General features: G+C 39.4%; 1 protein-coding gene across 30 annotated transcripts in view; it reads right to left on the bottom strand.

Moving 5' to 3' along the window:
- Positions 1-26,336, bottom strand: part of LOC113009894 (receptor-type tyrosine-protein phosphatase F) — a 161,371-nt gene that overhangs the window by 119,706 nt on the left and 15,329 nt on the right. The window lies entirely within an intron of this gene.

Genomic DNA, 26,336 nt, shown 5'->3' with positions numbered 1-26,336 from the left:
ACCGAGAGAGGATGTCAGCACAACCATTCTCTTCCCCAAAAACATTCCCTCTCTCTCTGAGCTTCGCCATGCGAGACGCCCGTGCCTTAATAGCTCACAGAGCCTCCGGACCTTGGGGAGAGGTTTGCTCATTTATCCCAATGATACTGTGTGGACTGTAACTTGACTCATTGAACAGCGCTTCAACAATGTTTCACCCTCCACATAATGATGTGGGGTTTTTTTGGGGGGTTTTTTTTATTTATTTATTTTTATTTATTTATATATATATATATAGTGGAAATGCTGTTCAATGACTCAATGAATTCAAAGAAAGGATAAGATTTTAAAGACAGGCCATCATTTTGCAATAATATTTAAATGATTCATATTACTTAGATTTTAATGTAAGTGGAACTAAGTTTTAAGAATTGGACTGCTGTGGGCTAGTTTCATTCTGGAAAGTGCCAGTATAGTAACTTTAATAAACTAACATAACAAAAGACAATCACAATGAGATTCTATAAAGGACAAATAAAGCTTTTTACCAAGAGTAAGAATGTTGAATCTGTTCCAGGCTTAAACTTTACTGGAGGAAATGGCAAACTGCAACGTGCTCTACATTTCTCTTTGTTGTTAACAATGGAAGACAGTCTGATTTTACTGGAGGCTGCAGATCTGAGAACACAACAGACATTTCTGCAAGAGAAAGAATTGTTTTATCCTTAACATTCTTTCTAGCTTATAACAAATTGGATGTGGGTCATCTGATTAAAAAGTGATTCAATTTGAAGGGACTAAAATATAAATATATTTCAGCTGCATGGGCTTGGGGGGGAAAAAAAAAAAAAAAAAAAAAAAAAAACGGAACTGAAAGACAAATGGGGATATCATGCATGCACCGTGGATAGAAACTTACTGAAATCTACATCACAACTATCTGCAAAAAGACAGAACAATCTGGATGTTTTGGAAGCCTCGTATTTTCTTAGACTCTCTTGAGAGTTTGAGAGAACCTTCTGGAAAATAATTATTACACCCACACATCCCCGGGGAGAGGAGAAAAAGTATATCTGTGGGTGTAAACAGCTTGTGCCACATCAAATGTCAAATGAATCTGGGATGAAACTGTTGAACAAATCACACTTAAGTAAAAGGCAGGAGTAAAGATCATTGGTCGGTGGTCCCAACAGCAGTGTGGGAGAGAAAATTAATTGTAAGCTACAGTCATGTTTGCTACTGTATTGTGTCAGCTGCACAGCATGAACTGTTTCAAATGTAATCTCATTTTAATGTAATGTAAAACTCAAAACACAGATGGAACCTGAGCAGTAAGAACCCCCCCGCCCAGATGCAAGATTAAAACTGTTGCCTCGAGTGAGGTTTTGAGGCTCAGGCTGTTTTAGGACTTATCTTTGGCCCCACCCCCCACCCCCTTCAAAGAGCTCGGATTGAGTTGGAAGCACCCCTACCAAGAGAATTTATAACATTGTGACAACCACCCATCCCCCGCTCATTTCATTAGGCTGAAAAAAAGGGGTTGACAACCTCTTCAATCTGAAGGAGCCAGCCTCTCCTTGATTTAGGCCAGTCTGCAAGCCTCAGTTAATACATTTTAGGGTAAATTTGATTTATTTATTTTTTAAGATAGCTTTTTTTTTTCTGGCTTTATTTTAAATGCATGGATAAAATCTGTTGTGCAACTCCAGGATTATTTGCAGGTGAAGAGCCAATGAATCAAACTATCTTAACTCAGCTTCTCTGTGGTACCTTCATTCATCTGATGGGATGCTGCACTGGCTGCTGCAGGATGGGATGAATCACACTGGCCCTGGGCTTTATCAATATATCTGTCTGCACCATCTAACAAGTCTCCCAAAACATTTTAAGAGGGTTCTGCTTCGAGGTAAGTTTCTTGGTATAGATCCAGCAGAGTACCAAGCAAATGAATGACCACAGCATTACAAAAATAAGACATATTTGTTGAAACACTGCAGTCTAAAATAATGTATAGCCGTATGTAAACATATAATTTCTCCACAAAAATGTAAAAATCCTTAAAAAGCACTCCAAACAGATGTGGTTTATTTTCCCATTCAGTGGAATAGTTGATGGACAGAACTGTGGCTGCATGCCAGTGAAAAAATGCTGACCTGTGTCGTAAACACTGAGCTGTGAAAGTCAGTGTGCTGCTGCTGCTGATGGGCTCTTAAGACTAGCACTATGTCATCGTGCCCATAAGCACAGCTGGGTAACACCTGTTAGTTTAGAATTCCCAGTCCAGTTCACAATTTAGTGAGGCTTGGTTACTGCCATTAGTCTGTGAGCTAATTCACCCCCAGATAGTGCGCTGTGGTATTTACATTACATACATGGTTCATATCATAACTTAAAATAAATCTGCAGGAAGCACGTAGCAGCAATATATACAAACATACACATATACACTAATATATACATGAGGTCACCCGGGGGATTATAAAAAGCAGCTCTTGCACAGAGTAAGTAAACCACAAAATGGCTAGCTTTAAAATGCAGCACAAATGTATCTTTTGCGACTTCTGCCTAACAGTCGCACCACCAAGGACGCACTTTTGGCCCTGATTTTTTCCTCAAGGCTGTCTGCAGATAACACTGGCTCCAACACTGAGAGGTAGTGATGGTACATGGCAACAGGAGGTGTAAAAAAGACAAGGACACAGAGCACATAAAAACACAGATAAGATTGGTCTCATGGAGCTGACCTTCAGTGGGTACTGGCGTGTGTACATGCTTGTACAACTATAGGCCCATGTTATGTAGTTCATGTGAATTTGTGCATATGTCTCTGTGCCTCTTTGCCCTATAATGTCTCCATAGCGCTGGGTGTATATGCTTACTGTTACTGAGTGACAGAATGAAAGTACAGAAAAAAAAAAAAAAAAGGGTGGAACTTCTACAGGAATGCACCTCTTGTCTACTACTACTGGTTGAAAAACAACTAGCGCTCTCCATTACACTGTGCTGCTGACAACTAGCAGGGCAAGCTCTCTAAGGGGGAACAGCAGAGCATGCCGCCGAATGCATGAGACAAATCATTTTTATCTGGGACCCCGGCGGGTATTGACAAACCGGGGATGCATTTAGATAGCCCAATTAAAATGGGGAAATGAAGCGACATTGAGGCACTTTACAGAGCTGTGGCCCTCTCTACCCTCTAGCCTTTTGTGCTCCTTGAGCCCTCCAGAGTATGACTTCCTTGCATATGGCACTCGGTGAGGGGGTATGGGGGTGGCAGGCAAAGCAAAGAAGCGGGTGGCTCGGAGAAGTTGCTTTCGGGTGAAATATGCAATATGAGAAGCAATACTGAGCCCGAGTGACATTGCATCATTTATACTGTTTCATCTTGCATGCCTAATTCTTGCACAGTGCTGCTCCCGAGGAGTTGTACTGGCTGCTCTAGCACTAAGATGATCTCCAGTGGGTGAAAAGGCATATAAACAGGGTCACAGACAGCATGCAAGACAGGGAAGTCAGTGCATGTCTGCAACTTCAAAGGGCAAACTGGCAATCATTGCTATAGATACTGGCTTCACTGATCCAAACGTATCACAGCAGGTGACCTTCAGTGTCATCCACTCAAGCATACATGGCTTATTTCACGTCTCTTATCACCTTTATATGACTGGTCTAATTTTCCGACCTCTTTTTGTCTTTTTGATCAATGTTCATTCCACAGAGATTACCGTCACATGCATTTTTTTATTTATTTATTTTTTAGAAAAGCTACACCCACACCCACACACACACACAGAAACAAACATCCATCACATTCTTGCAAGTATACTGAAAGGTTACAAGACCAGGATGCCGTTAGATGTTTCACCTTCTGTGTAGGTGGAGAGAGTGATAGCAAAAGCAGCCTAGTTTGTTTTCCAATAAAGAAAAAGTCAGCGTGGAGAAAGCAATGCTGTGGTGTGCTGCGACCAGCTGTTCAGCAGTGTTACATTTCACAGGCTGTCCGCAAAGATGCAAGCTGTTTCTGCAATGCATCCAATTTTGTGAAGATGTTGTCAATGGAGAAATAGATATCTGTCCCTGAATGTTCTCTGGTTTTCACTCCACATTTTACTCAAAATGCAACAAACTGCCATTATTTCTGGACAGCAGTTTTTCAAATTAATCATGTAGATTTTTTCCAGTTCCAAGAGAACATTTCTATATATATGTAAGCCGGCATCCAAACGGGTAATAGAAACTCGAACACAAACATGTACTAAAGAATAGTCTCTGCAATAGCTCAGATGCAGCAGGTATGGCCTGCGCCGAGGAGACTTTGATAAATCTGAAAAGCTTTCAGTGAGAAGCTCCTAATAAAAGCCCCACAGAGTCGTCTCTCCCAACCAGAGAAGGCTACACTTTGTCTCTGACAGGAACGCCTTCCAGATGCTTTCCTTCAATAAATTTCCACCTCAAACAGAGCACACTGTGCTAGCACTCAAGAAAATGATTATCCTGACTGGCTACGAAGAGAAGTGTCAACTGCTTTTCTAATACACTCTAGGCTTTGTGCGTGTCCAGCGTCAATATGCATTGGACTTCAGCCACACGAAAACAGAACGAAATGTGCTTCTCGCATTTCTAAGGAATTTTCCAGAGAACAAACCCAATTTTGTTCAAATAAAGCATTTCATTGTCCTAATAATTTGCCAATAGCATTTAGAAAAAAACAACAGGATGCTTTCAAAACCACAAATCAACGTCAACGTGGTTAATAGCTCTCATTAGTGAAATCTCCCGAAGCTTGCTTTGCACCACAGTACATCCCGTTGCTGGAGTAAAAAGAAAGGGGACGTGAAATTATTCCCTCTGTTAGAGGAGGCTGTGTTCACTTATGAAAGAAAACAAACCACAAATTAAATAGAAAAAAAAAAAAACAAACACCAACATGTCCTAGTAAGGCACCGAGTCACAATGTGCCCCCAGACGAGGTTTGATAAGCCTTTATATTGATTTGACACGTTTCTTAAACACATCTGGAGAGATCAAACACCATTTCTGAGAACTCCCAAGGAGGATTTTAGCCAGAGCTGAAAGGAAAATCAACAGCACAGTAATAACATTTTTTTTAACCTCTTTGGTTGAATAGGGTTTCATTTACTCAAGTATAACAAACATGAGCAGATTTCTATGAAAATAAGCCTCATATATGCAGACCATTGTTCCCTACTTATATAGTCACTGCCTAAAGGTCTATTTTGAGCCACGATAATCCTGATAAGATATGATTTGCATCACTTTCATGCTCGTCAAACCAATCAGTGACCCCTCGTGTCCTTTTGTAGGGAGAGACTGTCATCCTGGAAAAGACTGCTTCCATCAAGATAGAAATGCTTCGCCGCAGATAAAAGCGATCACGCAGGACAACTATGTTTTCATTTGCAGTGATCCAGCCGTCAAGCAAGCCACATTCCCTGCGGAACATAATAACCCTTTCATTTGTCACCCATCTTCTTGTTGCATGAATAGCTGATGCTGGGCTGATTGCTTATAGCTTTAGAAGTGTTAATGGTAGTTAGTTAATGGAATTGCCACAATGCAATTCAAATATATTTAAATAAGTATCCCAATGTAGGAGACAACACAACAAATTTTGCTTAATAATAGTTTAAATGTACCCATTTTTTAAAATTTGGAATATTAGCAAATGACTACATGTAATTCAAATGCTGCATGTCAGCCTTAGACCTAGCATGCATGGATCCCTTAGCAAACGCACACACATACTTTCAGCCGAAGAAAAGCCTGTCAAATAAAAGAGTAATCCATCACTTGGGCCATTTTGCATTATGCAGGGTTGCTCTCTCCAGCAATGGTTGACTGACAAGGAAAATAAAATGGGCCCTCTGTTGACCAAAATGGGGGGGGAAAATGACATCATCATCACTCCACAGCTTAAAGCAGCAAAAAGAATTTAATTTTTTTTTAAAATTTGTATTTAGTATAAAATAGTATCATTTTTAAATGCATCTTTCTTTTACTGCAGCAGTGTTAGATTACTCAATAGGTATCTTTATCTGTTTAACTACAATTTATCTAGATTTAAAGGAGACCTCAAAGTAAGACGGATTAATATTTTACAAATTTTAAATGATAAGCATGAGAAGATGATGGCCCTATAAGTTAATGCCTAGTGCTATTAAATATACCCAACAGTATAACTAAATAACTGGCCAAAGATAAACACTAATCTAAGCCTTCCACAACTTACTGGAAATCTCAGTGCTTTTCTCCTCAATTAACAATTCATAGCATGGAGTAACAAATGGACTTCAACTGACTAGAAAGCTATCCCAAAATAATTAAGGAAATGAAATATTCAATACAAAACTTCTTATTATAGCATCAGTACCTCATAAATTTAAAGGGAATAAATGAGTGGATTAATCTGTGTGCTAATGGAGAAAAAAGCCAGTCATTTCGCTTTCTTCCAATTCAACTCCATTTAGCCTTTTAAGAGTTACACCTTCTATTACTTATCTCTGGGATTTCTAGCGCATGGCAGATCAGGCAAAATGGGTTTGAGGCATTGTTCTCCATCGTTATATAAAGAGGACTCCGTGGCTAAAGAAGCCAGCTAATAACGACAAAGATCTGAGCTTAAGTGCCCCAGGGGGAAACTGTTTTTCCCCCCTCGCTCTTCAAAATGTTCAGAGCTCTCTGTGCCACTTTTACCTTTTGAAGGGGGAGTTTTACTAAATGTAGAAGTGCTAAGTGCAGGGCTGAGGCAGGCACAGAAATAAAAAGTGTCCTAAGAAAGAGTTTTTCCACAAGACCGAGGGGGAAATACCTGCACATCTACGGTAATCCTAAATTCACAGAGAATTTGTCAAATCCAAGCATATCCAATTACTAATGTTTGACTGGTTTTTACATATTTCATTGGAAAATTTGTACAGGTACCAACCATACAGCTGAAAAAACAATCCCCAGAAAAAGTCTTACTTATATTTGTGCCGTCAGCCCAACGTCTAAGCTTACAAAGACTTCTGGGACTTTGACAGTCAAGTCAGGGCAACTGCCGGCTCTCTCAGACTCCAGTGGATCATATGAGGGAAAAACCCAGGCACTTCAAGGACGTGATCAGCAACACAAAACAGAAATTAAAAGGTACTGAAACCTTTCTGAGTTTAACTGAAACAGCAGAAGACTCGGATGTTCTATTCTTGAGATAATTTGTTATGTTATATCCAAGTCCCTTTTAATTTTGAAAATCCCATTTCATGTTGGTTACCCTTAAAGAAATATATTAGTTGCAATGAACATAATCCACTTGATACTAGCTTTACTGACTGAGATATCATCTAACTGCATACCAAATGCCAGTATTTTGGAGGTTTTCTTGAGAACCCTCATAGGTCACATCGAAAATTAAATTAGATTTATTCTTATTATGGGTTTTCTGCATTAGAGTGTTCACACTGGGCGCGGCAAAGAGATCAGCATTCCTGGAGTTACTAAATTCCATCAAGGCTCCCCACTGTCTGAAGCACCAGCATGGCATAAAGTGGGACACCACGCTGGTAACACTGAAGCAACGTTGTACTAGCATACCTCCCCAGGCTGAATTCAAATATTTTAGGCAGAGGTCAAAGCCATAGCAGAGGTCACATGGTGGGTATTACTACACGGCAAACACAGCATGCCACCGTGATCACAGATCAGACTTTTAAGATTCGCAGCATAGTTTAGAGTTAGGCTGTAAAGGTACAGCCACTACGTCCACTATTTGATCAGTTTGCTCTGAGCCTTGCGGCTGATCCCATCGGACAGCCCCAAACTGAAATGTTAGGTGAACCGTGATGTAATTTCCTCCAGCATTTCCTGATGCATCCTCGCCTATAAAACGGCTTCCTGCTCAGAAAATGTTCAGATCTCTTCTGAGCTCTTTAATGAGTTTTGCCCCTCCGGTTATATTCCTACTAATATTAAGAACAGCATTATAGTGGACAAATGCCACCTCTCATCATGGTGCGACAACGAACCAGGCTACACTTGTCTTTTGAGCGTGACCTTTGAGTCTAAATGTGTCAAATGTGAAAACGTGCCACCCTGCTCATGAATCCACATTTGACTTTTAAATGTAAACTGTATGTATGGATCTGTAATAAGATTTGCATTTTAATATATTTCTAAAAAAATCAGGTGCAACACGCTATGTAGACTACAGTCAAAAATATGTCCAACTGATAATCAACCCCGACAGGAAGGTTACTGCAGTTCAGGCCTGATTTCATATTTCAGGTATATACAGCAGACATATGTAACCACAACAGAGGCGTGACCACAATGAGGGTGCTGTCTGCATCAGCCTAAACAATTTTAGAATAAAAGGTGCATTACAAACAAAGAAGATCAGATCTCTATAATGAATAAATGCATTTATTTGTGTTGCATTTCTCATTCTGATTTATGCTATTCAATTATCTGCACATGTGGGCTAGGTTTATGCTTGAGGGCTCAGTTGGCAAAACAACAGCTACAAAGAGGGAAGAGCTTAGTTTCTAAAAGTCTTCCTTTGTTTTTAATAATAATCGAATAATCTGATCTTTATTACCGTTCGTACTTTAATGGTACACTGGGGCGATTCTGGGGATGAGTGTCCCAATAACAGTTCAACACCACACTAGGAAATCTAAAGATTAAAACCAAGAGTTTTAATGGATGACCCGGTCTATCGCCACAGTCATGCTGGTGAATATTATTATTACAGATAGCAGTAAATGTTAAGAAAATATAATAAAATATATTTTGCGTTTCATGCAAGTCTTGAGCAATTGTTGTCTAACCTTTCTGAAGGCCTCCCAAAGTCTTTCCTTGGACATTGGCTACTTTTTCACTCATTTTCAATCCAGTCCTTGTACTTGACCATTTTCAGAGGAATTCTTTGTTTGTTAAGCTACTTAACGTTGACCCACAAATAATGTTGTGTCTACAAAAATTCCCATTTTCTTTTTTGCACAGTGCTGAATACACTGTTAAAACAAAACATAATAGCTGTCACGTTCCTGGGTCTGTTGACCCAGCGTTTTAGTTTTAGTTTATTTTGATGTTTATGTTTAAGTTCATTAAGTTATCGAAGTTCATTTGTTTATTAGATCCCCCTTGTGTTTTCTTCCCCTGTATTTAAGTTTCTCTCACCCTTTGTGTTTCATGATGCGTGTCTTATGTTATCAAGTTTGTGTTATCATGTCTGCGTCTCATGTTTCCTGTTTTATTTTGAAGGTCTGTGTCCTATGTCAGTATAGTCAGCTTTGCTTCCTTTGTCTCGTTATGTCAGATTAGTGTCAGCTGTTTCCCCATGTGTTTCCACTTCCCCTCATTACCATCCATTCGCTACCGCTTATCCTTTTCAGGGTCGCGGGGGGCGCTGGAGCCTATCCCAGCTGTCATAGGGCGAGATAAGTGCGGGGTACACCCTGGACAGGTCGCCAGTCTGTCGCAGGGCTAACACATCGGGACAGTCAACCATTCACACTCAGATTCACTCGCACATTCCCACCTAGTGGCAATTTGAATTATCCAATTAACCTATCCCCACAAGCTGCATGTCTTTGGATGGTGGGAGGAAGCCGGAGTACCCGGAGAGAACCCACGCAAACACGGGGAGACCCCGGCCTGATGGTGGAATTGAACTCAGGACCTTCTTGCTGTGCGGCAACAGTGCTAACCACCGTGCCACCGTGCTGCCTACCCCTCGTTACCCTTGTGTGTATTTAGTCTGTGTGTTTGTTCATTCATTTTCAGGTCGTCTGTTGTTCCATGTCATGTTTCCAGGATTTTTCCATGTTTAAGGTTTTGTTCTTTGTTCAGCATTTAATTTTCCCAGTTTAGCTCTAGTTAGGTTGTCTCCTGTGTGCATCTACCTTTTGTTTTTGTACCTTTTTATCAGCCATATTAAACGGCTCGCTTTTTGTTAACATTCAAGTTTTGTTCCCTGTTCCTTGGTGTCTGCATTTTGGGTCTTCTTCGCAACTTCATACAGAGTGCTGCCGCACACTGTGACAAATAGCCATCCAGTTGACTTGGGAAAAAATCTCATCATCATTTATTTCAAGTCAGCTGTATCAAATTTCATTAAACTGTACAGGTGTATATATTAACTCAGACATATAAAAATGCATTCTTGAGGGAAGTAAGTCTTCTGGAAACCCTGTGACTAATTTTCAAGGGGAGAGACTTTGAAATTCTGTCACCAGATGGCCAATACAAGCCACCATGGCAGAAAAATATGTTCACTGCTGAATTAAACTAACCCCGTGTCCCTTAAGTGACTATGCAAATTAGTCTAAATGTCAAATACCTAAACTAAATTGGCAATTTAAATAAAGTAGCTAAACAGTAACTGAATAATACAAGTGGAGAAATAGGAATGGTCTCTGGGGCAAAATATGACTCAAATTTAAACAGCAAGTTGGTCTGCCACATAAAATCTAAATCATTACTGAGGGTTTATTGTTATCTAAAAATTGCATATTATGTATCGCCCAGTTAGGCGTGCCATTTGATATACAGTATTTGCATAGGTTTCTCCTTCTGTAAATATTACACATACACTAACAGTGAAATCTGCTCAAACTCTTGCAGCTTTTTTTGGACACAAAAACACACAGGCTTTGATTTGCAAGTGCAAACACACGGGTAAAATCCAATCAATACACATTATTGGCTTAGTGAGAGTAAGGTTTAAAGAAAACAACGATCCCATCTAAGGGAAAATACTCTGAAATCATTGAAATCCCAAATTAATATTTCCTGTTAACTCTACTGCAAACCTTTTATTCCTAATTTAGGTCAAGTGGAGATTGCACCACAGTTCTCACGTTTAAAGGCTAAATGACACCAGCTTACCACAGGCGCAGCACCGTTGTTAAGATGAAAATAATCAAAGCAGACAAGTATTTCTAAAAACAAGCTACGACCTTTCAAATTTGAAGGGGAAAGGCTGTGTGTACATTTACAAAACGCGAGGGGAAACGAAAAAAATCCTATCACAGAAATTGGGGTGTGACTAATAGGCAGTGAAAGAGCTGGTCTGTAACCTGAACTCCAAAATAATCTTGCTCAAGTCTCCATGGCCACTTTGGGGGAGCAGTGGGGGGTTTGACAAGGGGAATGGAGGACCACCTGCACACCCAGCGGAGCCAACACTTTACTGGCACCACCATTTGTTACGCTCTAGATTCCCATTACTTGAGAGCTAGGTTGGCTGGGAAATCCATCTCCTGGTGTAAGGTTTATCAAACGTCTATGCAAACTGCGAAAGTGGAAAAGGGAGGCTGAAAGATCACAGATGTGCAAGGAGGCACCGAAGAATAGAGATGTCTTCACTTAAGCTGCGAGAAATCCCGTACATCAGTATTCTGGCTCACCTCACTCTTACCCTGTGTTTCTACTAATAACATGAAATAATAAATATCATAATATGATTTTAGGACACTGTAGCCAAAGATACAAGCCTCCGCATTAAAGTTATAAGTAGCGGTATAATATGCATGCAAACCAGCCTTAGCAAGCTTACTGTCAGCCCTAAATTTAATAGGCACTTGACAAAGTGAAAGCTGCTAACAGAGGTAATATATGCTGTTTATTAGAGGACAGCAACAGCCAAGTCTTGTTGGAATGCCAGCAGTCAGAGTCTGTGGTAACAACTTAAATCTCCATTAGTTTCACTTGAACTAATAACTGAAAACCTACACTGCATTAGACCTGAGGGGCTTGTGATGTGCTTTCCTCAGTTTACTGGTTTTAATCTGAAGTCAAAAATGATTAGTTACTGAATTAATTGATAATAAAAGAAAATTAATAAGTCAGTGATTGTGAAAGTAGCTGTTGTGATAATTGGAGTTCTGATTTACTGTCTTAGTAACACAATGAGTTAAAAGAATGATCCTAATCATTTTGAAGTCTACATACAAGAACCCTGCCTCGAGTATACGTGTAAATGTTGGTGACCTGACACATATGGCATACAGATTTAAAATTTGGGCCCAGTAAATCGTTGTTGGGTTCACAAGGTTAGAATCTGGGGCCAACAGAGGCTTTCCTCCATACATAGATACAGACATCCTTGAGGGCTATCCTTTCTACATGGTTCTCTGCATCAATAATACAGACTGACATACACAAGATACTCTCGAGGAGAGCCAGTCAGTTTGCGTCGCCAGAGTGCTTCCTGTGAAATAAACAAATGAGAACTGACAATCCTTGTGATAGTCCATACATCCTCATGAACAGGATACATCCTCGTCTGCTATATCCAACCCCGATGGAGTTTACACAGAATCCAGGTGGCTTTGTTTTCCACAACAAAAGACATTACGGAGACAAAAGGATCACCTCCCCAAAGATATAAAAACAGTTCAAACCTAATTGAAGGTTCTTGGCAAATATATATATATATATAAAAAAAAGAACATCAAGTGACAGTGAGCGCATTCTGTAAACGACTATGAAATACACATCAGACGTACCGAGCATCTGGGAGAAGCAGCACGGAGAACGTGAACTAGGAAAATGTCTGTCAGGAGTTGAAACAGACCTTGAAGAGCGTAGAAATTCTATTAGTTACAACAATGTATGGCTCCCAGTGGGATTTTGCAAAATGTGCGGGAAAGAGCAAAGATGTGCTAAAATGTATTCAACCGTAACAAAGAAAATATTTGTAAGAGATTTTCCACAACAACGTTTAAACAAAAGACTGGTATCTTAGCAGATTACCAAAAATGAAAGAAACACACGACATCATTAGATCTAAAAGGCTATACCATAAACTTGGCAAAGCATTTAAAAATGTCTCCAATACATGCAGTTTACTGCTTCTCTTCAGTTCCAGCACATCTGTTGAGATTCCAGCATTTTTCTGTGTAAACTCCATCATTTCTGAAGAACACCGTACACTCCCGATAATTACGACGGATGTCTGTGACTCCAATTAAAGACATTTTCCATATCAAGTCTCCTGCCAAAGCTGTTCTGCTCGGTACACTAGCGTCTAGTTGTTTGATTTCAGTGTGAAAATATAGCTAAAAGATAGAAAAAGAAAAGAGGAGAGAAAAAAAAAGAAAGTTTCGTCATGATGCACTACTACAGCTTCGCTCAGAAGTCCCTAATTAGTTGAGACATTTTGCTTAGTGGCTTGGCATTTTAGCCACAGGGGGGATGATACAGTAGATTGTATTGGACATGCTAGCAGAGAGACACAACCTAAAAGGCTGAATCAGCAGTCTAATTCCTTTGCTCTACTAAAATTGTGTTAAAAAAAAATAAAATAAAAATAAATCAAAAGTCAACCAACCAAGAACATGGAACACAGCAGTAGAATTGCATGCTAAATATGATAAATATGATGGTGTAATTCGTTGTCCTTTGTGCAAAGTGCACGTTATTTTAGAGAAAGTGTGGAAAATAAGCATTGCACTTACTAATATACAGACATAAGCAATTTGCAGAAACAAGCAATTACCCTTTTTAAATTTCATGCAACTCTATCCTGCATAAACTTGCTATCACAGAAGTCATTCGGCAGCGGCAAGGCTCTGATAGAGATGTTCATTAGCCTATTGCTGAGACAAACACATTTGATGGATTAAACAGTCAAATATAACAAGATGCTTGAACTGCTGTCCTGGTTGTTAAGTGAGATCAAAGTGGGGCCTGGGGGTCTGGTAAGTATGGGGAGCAGGATTGGTTCAGCAAAGCTCCAAAAGAACAAGTGCTGGACCAAGGAGATATGACATCAGACGTGTGCACTGCATTCCCCGAGGCCTGTTCTTTGGAAACTGTCAGACTGCCCTGCACCAAATGAGCTGTATAAGAGGAGGGTGCAAACATTACTTCAGAAAGCACTTCTAATCTAACAATGAGCTTCATTTGGTCATGTACCATCTTAGTAAAGGAGTTAAATATGGAATAAATCAATTTAGGGTTTTTTTTAAAGGCACCTTGTGTTAACTCTCACTCCATTAATAAAAATGTGACACATTTCAGGGGAAATAAGACTCACAGGGGTAAATCGCAATTAATTATCCCATTTATGTCTAAAGTACATGTACATACAGCATACCAGCGCACGCAATAATGCCAAAATGTTTGCAGTTTGAAAAAAGCTTTTAGCAAAATTACATGTTTTGCTTTAACGGAGACCAACAGTTTTGAATTTCAAGCCAAGGACACCAGACATCATGGACATTAGACATATGGATGTGTGTGGCACTCACACTCGGCTGGGGCACTTTTCTCAGTGACGCACACTATATTTGCTGGCTGATAGATTGCCTGTCCGGCTGTGCTAGTGCACATAAAGTAAGGAGACAGAAGTGCTGATAAAATGCTTAGCTTTCAAGCACATCATAACATACAGGCCTGGGTTGGCAGTTTCCATAACATCTGAGCAACACAGTTTAGTACTTTTTCTAATACAGGTTCTGACTCTCTAAATTAATTTGGCAGGACTGTGTATATTTTTCCTCTCCTCTGCCGAAGGCCAGAACACACTCAGAATATAGTCTTTGGTCAAACAGAGTTCTAGATGGCTCTCTATCACAAACACAGTTACATAGTTTAATGGCACAACGCACAGGAGTAAATGTCATATTGGATTGGTTCTGAAACAAATGGTCAATTAATTGACAGCGATCACAACAGAATAGAATACCTATAATCGTGAGGATCAGTGAGAAATAATTTACCAGGCAAGCCTGCCTGACATTTATTTATTGATTCCAGTGTCATAAATATAAAGATTTACAACTCTGAATCATCATTATACATTAATTATTTTTGCTGTCTGTGCAGCTGGTTAAACAAACCAGTTGCACAAACAATTCATCAACTAATAAAAGAAAAATCAGTTAACAATAAATATAATCTACTAAGTTTATACACTGAATTGAATCTAGGAAGGGGTTTAGAAACTTCCATCTAAATGTAGACCAAACCCCTGTTTATTAACAGATTTTCATCACATCTTTAACTGCAGCTAATTCCAAGAGCATAAAACACTTAGTATATTAATGAAAACAAAAGACTAAGAGAAGCCGTGCAGCAAAGGAGTGAAGGATGTTCTGAGAAAATCAGCTGCGGAGCTTGTGCTGGTGCATTAACTTGACCCACCAAATAATTTTCCTAATGTGCCTAAATCCTCGCAGGAATGTATGAAGATATGTCTGAGGAAAACGGCATGCAGTACAGCATTGTTATCACATGAGGACCTATTACTGCCATCCTTATGCAAAGTGTGACCAATCAATTTTACTTCCTCTTGAAAAATAACACCCTGAGTGGGGAAAATCAGCATCTGCTCTGTCCCACCCCTCCATTATATTGGTGGATCATTCAAAGAAGTATGATATCATACATGCTCCGTTTCTGAAAGACGTATACAAGGGAGCAAGAAAGAAGAGGAAGCTGTGAGAAAATGGAGGAGATGGAGGCTTTTGTCTCCACATTTCTCACGGTGGGTATCGGAAACAGCCAGATGCTGTCAATCACAACTGAAGGCCAGAGAATAGACTGGCCTATTTATCTAATGAAGAGGTCAAGGGGCGGAGGTGGGGGGTAAGTGGAGCAAAGCCAAGACTGTCACAATAGGACGGTTTTTTTTTTGGTTTTTTTTCCATCACAGGAACTAGTGGGCCGTTTAAGGGCGGTACGCATCTTTGTCCATGTTTTGACCGCACGAACTGTCACGTTAAACTTTGGCGCCGTTTCCAAGGGAGGGGGAAAAAAAGACCTTCTCTGACGTAGACCTGTGAGTGCCTCCGAAGGACTATAGAGCAGGATTCAGAACAGTATGTGCAAACTAAATAAAAAAACAACAATTCAGAGGAACCGCAAGAAACTGCCCAACCCTTGTACTGAAGTATTAAAAAAATAAAAATAAAAATAAAAGACTCATTCTGGCTGAACTCATTCTTAAGTAGCAGGACTACATCTTGTACAGTACAGTAACTACACTGTAGGGAAAAAATGTGTGCATGATAAAGGACTGAAAAACTAAGTAATTCTAAGCAAAGCTCTCCCGTTAATTAGCCATTTAGTTATACAGTTTGTATAACTAAAGCTGACTAAAACCTATTTCTTCAGCTAAAGAGAATCATCCACTGTCTTGTAGCCAGTTCCACTGACTGCTATGGTACTCAACCAGTATGATATATTGATTCTCTGTCCACTTCTCAATGAGTACTTCCTCTCTAACCGGCAAGATGGCCTGTCCCAATGAATGGTGAGAGCCCCAACAACAATTTGCAAGATGTTCAACTGCTTGTTAATGCAAATATGGGATAATCCAATTACATTGCAGCAACTCAATATATTTAGGCATAAAAACATGGTCAAGAAGACTTGTGAAATTTAAAACAAATAACAATGTTGAGCATCAGATCGAGTTACTTGATTTATGTTAGTTGAAGATGTGGTGGTTCTTGGTGCCAGATGGGCTGGTCCAAGTATTACAGAAACCGACGATCTACTGAGATTTTTCCATCCATTTACAGGAAATTGTCACAAAAAGAGAAAAAAGTTCAGTAAAATTTGGATGGTAGGGTCAGAATTTGGTGTAAACGCCATGAAAGCATGGATCTATCCTGTTTGGTATCAATGGTTCAGGCTGGTGGTGGCATAATGGTGTGGGAATATTTTCTCGGCACACTTTTGGCCCCTTAGTACCAACTGATCATCGTTTAAATACCACAGCCTACCCGAGTACTGTTGCTGACTCCATCCGTTTATGAACACAGTGGGATTATCGGCCATGTGTGCAAAGTGTACCTAATAGTACCTAAAAGTGGTGAGTGCACACTGTGTACACTGTACACCTTCGCAATGAAAAACTGTGGTGAAATTTCCAAAATGAGTCAACAAGCTCCAGCATCACCACCACAGGTTAAACTTCTGTTAGGCGTGTGCAATATTTCACAACACCATCACACAGGAAGCTGAAACTGTGCCTGCATAGAGATGATGAATTTGAGTTTCCCATTTTGGCTTTTGGGGGATACTGGTGTGATATGACTCAATAAATCCTATATTTAGCAATACCGAGTTTTCCATAAATCCCTTTTCTAAATTGTTTTCAGTAGTTTTTTTTCCCTAATCATAACATTTTTCATGTTCGTTTTGAGATTATTGCTTTATAGACTTGTCAGAGAAAATGTACAAAAAAAAAAAAAAAAAAAACAAAAAAAAAAAAACATACATGTAGATTTACTGTGGTTTATTGGCCATAAAGTGCGCCAGTCAAAGTGTGGGCAATTTATGAGAGAAATTGAGACAGCTCAAATAAAGCACTTTTGAGACAAAGTTAGAGAGGAAAGGCTGGGATGGTTTGGACTTGTTATAGATGAAGCTCGCAGGCAGGAGGAAAAGAGGAAGACCACAGCGAAGGTTCACAGATGTAGTGCGTGGTGTGACAGAGGAGGATGCTAGGAATAGGGTGAAGGTGGAGGTACATGATCTGCTGTAGTGACCGTTAAAGGAAAAGAGGAAGAAATAGCCTTAACTTCCACATCAAGCGCAGCCCATATGGCTATGACTAATTAATGACAAATTACAAACTTTGATTAAATCAATTAGAGGTCAGAAGTGATAAAGTCTGAATGCTATCATTAGCTCAGCCTACAGTTCTTCCTGCTTCACAGGTGGATTCTGTACAATGTGTATCATAAATTACAAGGCAGGCTTGGGTCAGCAACACGCAGCCAAATGCACTGGAAAAACTTGGCAGAAACAAGGCCTATTCAAAAATAGACAGGAAGCTAAAATAAATCGTGTTTAAAAGAAAAACAAGCTACGAGAGATAATGCCGTTACAACACCCTGGCAGTTCGTTTTTATAGCAACTCATTTTCCACTAACAGAGGTGATGGGGGAATGTGGGACAGGTGTGTAAGTGGGTGCAGGGAATTGGATGACTAAACTGCCAGGAAAGGGGGTTGGGGGTTAGGAGTAAGAAGGGAATGAAAAGATTAGAGAGTAAATAAAGAGGCAAGAGCAGGAAGTGAAAAAGCATAACTGTAACAATTAAGTTTAACAACCACCTCTTTTATTAATTCCTCACTCATGTTTATGAGGGTTGCCTTTTAGGGCATTTCTAGGAATAGTTACTGCTGTAAACACATGTTTGGTTTCAAAGAACGAAATTAACCAGGACAGAAGTACCCTGAACAGACCATACTCTGAAACAGCAATGTCTACAATAACATTTCTCAGATCTCTCCAAATAGCATGTTGACTGACACTCTTACCTTTCTTAGCTGTAGGCTCCACGTCTGAAGGAAAACCTCTTGAAGGACACATTTTCTGGTTTTCCAGGAGAGACCCACGGGCCCTTGTCATCTCCATTGTCACCATAAGGTCAATACCATACAGTGCTTAAAGCTTAATGGCCACTAACAGCAAAAGGGCCAACTCGTCTGCACCACCCCTTAGCCTGCCCGACAGGATAAACACAAAATGTCTTTTGAATTGCCATGTTCCATTTTATGCAGCTTCAAGGCCGGAATAAGCAGCGGAGATTTAGATAAAAACTTTCAAACAACTCAAGAGGAGAAAAAAAAAAGAGAGTCCAAGGTTTAAGCAGCTCTGATTGAAATAGCTTGGCCCTTCTACAAAAAAAACAGATGATTGAATTCCTTATGATTGCTCCGCAGGCCGAGTACATTTTCATAAAACGAATCTCAAGCATGGATTTGGGGGGGGGGGGGAGCAGACAGTTTTGAGACCTCATTTCAATAAAACTATAAATAGCATCCATAGAAAGATGAACATTTACAGAATTTCATAACCACTCATTTTTTTTCTTCATAAAACTCATAAAACTTGATTTCCTCAGGTAGTAGAAGCTGTATACGGTCCTTGTGCTACCTCGCAAGGTGTTACATTTATTTGACTACAACATCTGCATAATGGCTATTACTGTAACCATAGTAACACCTGTGATTGATGGCTTTGTTAAAAGGAATAGTTACACACCATTACACTGGTGTAATAGTGCATGGCAGTCATCTTAATAACCTGGGACAAAGCAATTACCAAGTCATTAAAAAAGGAATAGACTAATACAACATGGTGCACACAAGTGACGTGCCTTGAGATCAGCCAGTGTGAATGTTTTCTTTAAATAAAAATGAAATGTGTGTACAGGCTATGTGTTTTGTGTAATCTCTTGGGATTATATTTTTGTGCAATCTAAACTCATTACCTTTGCAGAGATGCTTTATTTTTTGTTCAAATCAGTCTTTGTTTCATGAGCGTTAAGGAAAGTTTGTCTGCTATTTCACGTCTTGTCTAGCTTCCTCATTTTACACTACACGTGCTCTAATAGTGTCATTGTGCATGCTAATTTCCATAGGGAATAGATTCAGATAACAATTTGATGGCTACATCAGGAACACTTGTTCACGGGAAAATCATCCTTCTCTGTACCTAGCAAGAGAATGAGCACAGCAGCACTGGCAGAGACTGAGACAATTCAAACTAGAAAAATTTGCATTTCCTGCGAAAATGCTGTGTGGATGCCTTAACGCTGAAGATTTCTGCTGAAAAGAGCTGAAAAAGTTGGAAAAAAAAAAAACATTGCCCTGAGCAGGATTCGAACCTGGCCCTTCTGGTCTCAAGGCAGCTACTTATCTCACTGAGCCAAACCGATTCTCACAAAGAAGATGTGGAGAGACTGACAATTGTGCTGAAATGAGCAGAAGCGGCTGAGAATTGTGCTGATAAGAGGTGAAAAGGCTGAAAATTTTGCAGAAAAGAGGTGAATCAGCAGAATTTCTGCTGAAAAGAGGTTTTTGCTGAAAACAGCTGAAAAAGCTGAAATTTGTGCTGAAAAGAATTTAAAAAAATTTAACTGTTAACTGAAAGAAATGCTGCCATAAGCGGGATTTGAACCCGGACCTCCCAGTCCGAGAACGGATGCTCATCTCACTGAGCTAAAACACAGCTCAACCAGGCAAGGAAAATCAGTGACCCCACTGATAATGTGGCAGAAATGGGCAAAAAATATTGCATAAAAAATTCAATATCTCAAAAAGTATAGAAGTTATGAGCACCAAAAGTCATAGTAATAATTAGCAGAAAGAGCAGAATTTTTTAAAGTTTGAACAGTGCAAATAGCATGAAAACTGAGGGAGTAGTTAAGCGGCAAAAAACGTACGGAAGCAACCAGAATAATAAAGAATAAAGAGAAACAGGAACTTAATAGAGAGAGGAGATTGAGTGAAACTGATGTGCTGTTGCTCAGAGAGAGCAGCATACATACAGGATAAGAGCCCACACCACGCACAAAGCTAAAAACACGTGCGCAGAGTGCAGGGCCACTCGATCGTCCTGGTCGAAGACCAATCAATCTATTGCTGGTTGACTGAGATCCAATCACCATTCCCAACAGGGCCACAATGAAAGAATGGCAGACAGCCTGTGAAGACGCTCACTCTCTTGTATTAGATTGATGGGAGAAATCTTGGAGAGGTTCATGAGGCATCAAGACGAACATGCCAATAAAAACCTTGATGCCATTCAGCACTTACTGTCCGACACAAAATCTTTTCTCGTAGCTATAGTGAAACAACTTGAAATGCAGCTTTGAACCTGACAAGTACGCAAAATGAGAAAATCTACTTCTTCGGTGAGTTTGCCAGCTTTCAAGTCAGTTTCATGAGGATATCTTGCTGCTAGACAATATAGGTGACTCTAAGTTCTTCAGACATGCTGTCAGACCAAATTGGAAATCAAATGTGTTTAGTGTCGTCTCTAATGGTCACACTGGGAGGTGGAATGAAAAGCCAGACGTCATAGAGACAGGATATCACTTATAATCAGCACAAACTGACAGAAGTTAACTTTATGTCTATTAAAGGCACAGAACAAGCAGAAGCATTTGTGTGGCATTTTCAAGACTACAAAGGTCTAAAAATGAAGAAAGGCTTTCAGCTGAAGCTGAAGATTTTGTTTTCACTCTAGCACAAGCAACCAAACGAATTAATGACTTTGAACTTGTCAGATTAATCCTTTCATTAATTAATATGCGGCGTTATACTGGCTGTTTTACAGGGCAAGACAAAGCCTTTGGGGAAAGTCCTTGGGAAAATCCGTCCGTGTTGCTCTAACTGACTGTGAATAATTTAAAATATATTATTTTCAACAACTCCATAATATTAATTGGTCCTTGCTGCAAATTTTGTATTAATGAGTAAGCCTAACAGAAGCCTTTCTGTAAATATAATCAGCAGTAACATGGAAAATCACAGAGAATGGCTATTCATACGGATTCGTTTTGCCAGAACATTACTGGGACCTGATGTGGGGGCGTGAGGAAGCAGCAATGCCAGCATACAAACAAGGTGCTGCTGGCTCAAGTTACAGTATGGCCATTTAGTCTGTGTTTGCAGTCATTTTCCTTAAAAATCAGCCAAATACATCTGCTGCGCGCAGTAATTGGTGGAACATGTAAACTATAGGTCGTTTTGAACCATACACAATAAAACCACTATCTTGATTGCTTGATAGCAGATTGTCATATGTGCCCCAAAGTGCCACTCTGACTAACAGCGAGACTGCGAGAACAAATTTCAATATTCAAATTTGTGAATCCAAGATGAAAATCAAGCTCAAATTAACACATTTCGCAAAATACTTAAAATTCTTGTTTGTTTCCCGTGCACGTGACTCTAAGTGCTTTCTGTTTCATTCTTGCAGGCAGTTTCAACAAGAACGACTGATTCCTTTATGTGGAAGGGAAAAATGTGCATTTAAATCTATTTATGTTCTTCCATTTATCTAATTCAGGGTGGCGGGGCCTGTATCCCAGCTGTGATACAGTGACAGGCAGGGTATCCTCTCAAACCCTTTAAGAAAATCAACACAAAAACACTGTTTTGGATCCATTTGTATCATGTTAAACAATTAATTGTATCGTGCTTGAATGCATCACTAATTAAGGGGCACAAAGTCCAAAGCAGCTTGCACAGGTTCATCCACAAAATTACATTTCATTTCAGACTGAGCTTTCTGATGATACAGGAAGTACTTAAAAAAAAAAAGCATATAAAAAGAATTCTCATACCTCATGTTTCTGTTACTTTTCCTACCCTTTAGATTTTTTTTTTGATTTTTTTTTTCTTTTTTTTTTTTTCTCATATTTACTCTCCTTTTATATCTTTAGTCAGAAATGCTTTGCTTTTAAAATCCTTCCTACTTATTTCTGCTTAATTTTTGCATGTTAGCAACAAACTATATTGTACTTTTGTTTGCCATGAGCTGATATTTAGTAAGTGTTCTCCACCAAACACCAGCAGATAGATTTTTGTAAATAGAGAATTTCAATACCCATTTAAAAAAAAAAAAATCTGTATTCTTATATTAATACCACATTAAACTCTGACAAACAGCAGAAGAATAAAAGAAAGAGCAGCTTGAATACTAGCGACCTGTCTGAACTTGATGTTTTTATCTGGGGGGAAAAAAATGGGGGTGAAAGACTTTTGGAGATTTGCATTAGGCGCCAAGAGGATCCAAGTCAAGCATTTAAATGTGGTAATAATAAACCAGCAACAAAATAAGCTCATATAATCATGTAAAATTACCAACACTAGTTTTGTACAGTAAATGAAGTGTTGTTTCTGCATCTTGTGGCTCATACCAGGTGTATTATAAAAAATTAAAAAAAATTAAAAAAAAACTTCAATTAAGCACAAAAGACTTGAGAAAAATTTAAGTGGCTTTAGAGTCAAATTAGGTTTTTAAGACGCTTTAATGCTGATGGAGCTGGTTGGAAGAGGGATCAGACAAGTGAAGCATGGCAGGCCAAGGCAAGCGCAGCAGACTGGGTAAATATTGAATTGAAGCCATAAAGTTTTGGGTGGTTTTTTAGAGTAACTGGCCTCGAGTGACAGGTCGATTGTTTTTGTCAAAGCCTGCTGGTGGGTCTAATCCTTATTATGAAGATTAATAACATACACAGCAGCCAAGATACTATATTATTGGGTGCTACCCCGAGGCAAAACTGTCATTTACTTTTCCTGACTTTCTAGATTGACAGAAGCAATATAATCCTCATCTTCCCTGGCTGTTTATTGACGTGTCCAAGATGATCCAGCCGTGTGCGCACACTCTCGCTGCTCCTACTGTGTTAGCATTGGACACAAACATGGCACTGACTTGTTAACAGCTTGGTCAAATGGAAGCATCACTGCTGCTAATGCAAAGAAGCACAAGCTCACATTAGAGAAGTGCACCACAGCGAACGAGGGCCTCAGGATAGACACCTACTGAGCTCTGGACCTGTGGCTGCTGCAGCACTCTTCAGGCTCCGGCATGAACCCTGAAATGTCTGTCTCCTCCATCGTTTAATGACGGAGATAACCTTGAAATCTATCACACGTGTGAGGAACTGTTTAATTTCACAGCTTTTTGTGTGTAATTCAGAGTTGGGCAATTTTTCAAGTGCTCGTCGGGGTTTGCAGTGCTTCTATTCTGCTCATTTTGGACACAGTCACTTAAATCGCTCCCCAAACAAGGCAAAAATGCTTGTGAGGTATTATGATTTCTGTATTACAGAACAATAGCCCTGTGTGTGTGCATTTGGTCAACTTCTTGACAATTGTATTTGACTGTAAAAATATATTATTATAAAAGCACCCTAAAGCTACTACTCCATGACTTTTGCACAGAAAATAGAGTGAGTGATGAGGCTTTTTTAAAAATAAAAAAGATTAACCTGATACAAATCTACTGTTACTGCTTGACAATAGCTGAAATGCATCCACGCTTCATAAAGAATGAAGATTGTAAAGATGGCTTATTTCACAGTCAATATAAACACAGGCTGCAGCTAAGGAGAGAAAAAAAAAAAAAACAACCTTTTCCTACTTCACGTTCATCATTTTGGCTTTCTAGTGTTGGACTTTCCCAAGAGTACACGAACACACCACGTGCCATTGCAAGTGCCAGCACACAGAAAGCAAAGCCCAGCTGCTATAGAGCTGCTACATCAAGCATCACGAGCACATATTGGGTGGGCTAAAACATGCAAAAATGCCAGAGTGGTCTTTAAACATAGTTACAGAAGATGCACCAGTGCAGAAGAAGCAACAATGAATTCATCATTCTTTTGCCTAGGGTGCTTGCAGCAACACAGAGGAAAGAACACATACACAAATATGTAAAGCACCATATTCACATCTGCATATCCCTGTGAAAAATACAGTGCATTTCTGCCACCACAAATTTTGCTCAAAATATGTAAACAACTACAATATGTCACTGATAAGTCTTTTCTTTTGCTGGCTGTTTCACCTAAAAAATTTCATATTTATTTTAAACCCAAGAGGCTCAAATAATATATTCATTGGTTGCATTAATATAGGTCTTCAACATCTGTGTTTCCCCCGCAGGTTTACTGCTTTTCTTCTATCACATGGAGAGAACATCTTCTGCTGCACTTCCAGGAGGCTTATTACTTGTCATCAACTGAAGTAAAGCTATTTTCTCTCTTTTTGTCTCCTGGATGGTTAACTGCTAGGCAGACTGTATGTATGCAGGCAGTCCCATCCAGCAGGGACTCTTAAATCGAGGCACATAAATTAGGTAAATAAAGTAAATAAAATGGCTTATTTGGGGGCGGATCTGTCTGTTAAGGTTTGTTTTTTGATGATTCAAGTACAGCACAGAAGAATTCAGCTCATCAGTTTTTGTGAAAGTCACACTTTTCTTTTAACTGGCTAGAAATCAAGAATGATGTGATTTCATCAACAAATCATCGCGCATTTGACATTTCATAACATTCGCACTTGTTGCTCATATTTAGGTTGTCACACATCCAACGCAAGACATATTTATCAGCCCAGATGGACTGACATATTATTGACAAACATTTACTTGCAATTAACATCTGTGACAAAAGAGTCCTGCAGATAAAAGCTAGAGGGAGAGAGATAATTGGCAAGCATCTTCCTTCCTTACTACTTCATGGTAAAATACATCCATTGATCTTGCTAATCTGTGATTAAGTTATTAATGCATATTCAGAAACAATTACAAAATACATGCTAATGTTTTTGTTGCCTTAATTTAGTTTGAACAAGGTCAATCACCGCCATGCTTTAGATTTAGAACTGAGTGACTACTCATCTGTTCCCAACACAGGTCAATTTGTCTCTAATCAATAGGCCCATCTCTTTCCTCAAAGAGTAAACTCATTGCAATGCTCCAGAGGTTCACAGGAGGAAGAACACACAGTCCTTGACCATGATATGCTGCTTAAAATGTAAATGAGTCTCTGAATAATGGGACAAGTCAGCAATGAATATGCAGACGACCACAAATAATTTTTGCTTATCTTATAAATCATTTTAGTTTGTTGGCATTTTGGAGGACTTCACTTTATTGATTCTGAACCAAAACCAGGGACTGGAATACATTTCACTGCGAGCTATGGAAAGTCTCTGGGTCTGTGACCTTGTTGCTACCTATGTTTTCCTTGGGTGATCAGATCACAAACGTGCAGCTACAAATCTGTACAATTTGTAAAACCATTATGTTCGAGTCCCTCCAGACAAATTACGACAAAGTTACAATTTCCTGTGTAGTCAGGACAAGGTCCTGGATCGCTTCCAACCCAACCTTTTTTTCACCCCAGTGGAACATTGTAAGCAGTACATAATACTATCCAGCCCACTACCTGTCAGAAAGGTTCAGTTATTCACAGTTAAACCTCTGCAAATATTACCTCAAGTACAATGACAAAAGCCAGAAACCTGCACTTACTAAGACTAATGGTTACTGGCATTCAATGGTTTATTTGTTCATGGGTTTATTTAAGCAATCCAGAAGGTCAAATGTACCACCATTTCTTTAAGCAGCCAACTGATCAGAAAGAAATTCTTATTTTTCACTAGCTACCTGGCACAAGGCAAAGCTTCATGAAAAAAGCTGGCAACATACTACAGGAGCAAACATTTCAACATTCCCGCTACCTATATACAGCAAACACTATCCAGACACTCGTTAATATTTCATTTGCAAATTAATTATTAAAAGGTAATGATAATCATAGCTCATTAAAACAAAACTATAGAGCCATCAAATACGTCTAAAAGAAACACTGATCTTAATTTACACCCACATGAAGCTGCCCGTGAACTTTGTAGCATTATATAAGAGACCTGACATATCTGATTGGAATAATCCCAACGCCAGAGGGCTGGTGCACGGATAATAAAGTAACAGGCACAAGGACTAACATGGGCTAATACGGTTCATTAAAAATTTCCATCTCCGGCTGTAAAGAACATTATCACTTTGACCAGTGAAAATGGCAGC

The sequence above is a fragment of the Astatotilapia calliptera genome, chromosome 18 (assembly GCF_900246225.1).
Source record: "Astatotilapia calliptera chromosome 18, fAstCal1.2, whole genome shotgun sequence".
Classification (NCBI taxonomy): Eukaryota; Metazoa; Chordata; class Actinopteri; order Cichliformes; family Cichlidae; genus Astatotilapia; species Astatotilapia calliptera.
Note: the sequence above shows the minus strand (reverse complement) of the source record. Positions and strands in the feature narration are given on the sequence as shown.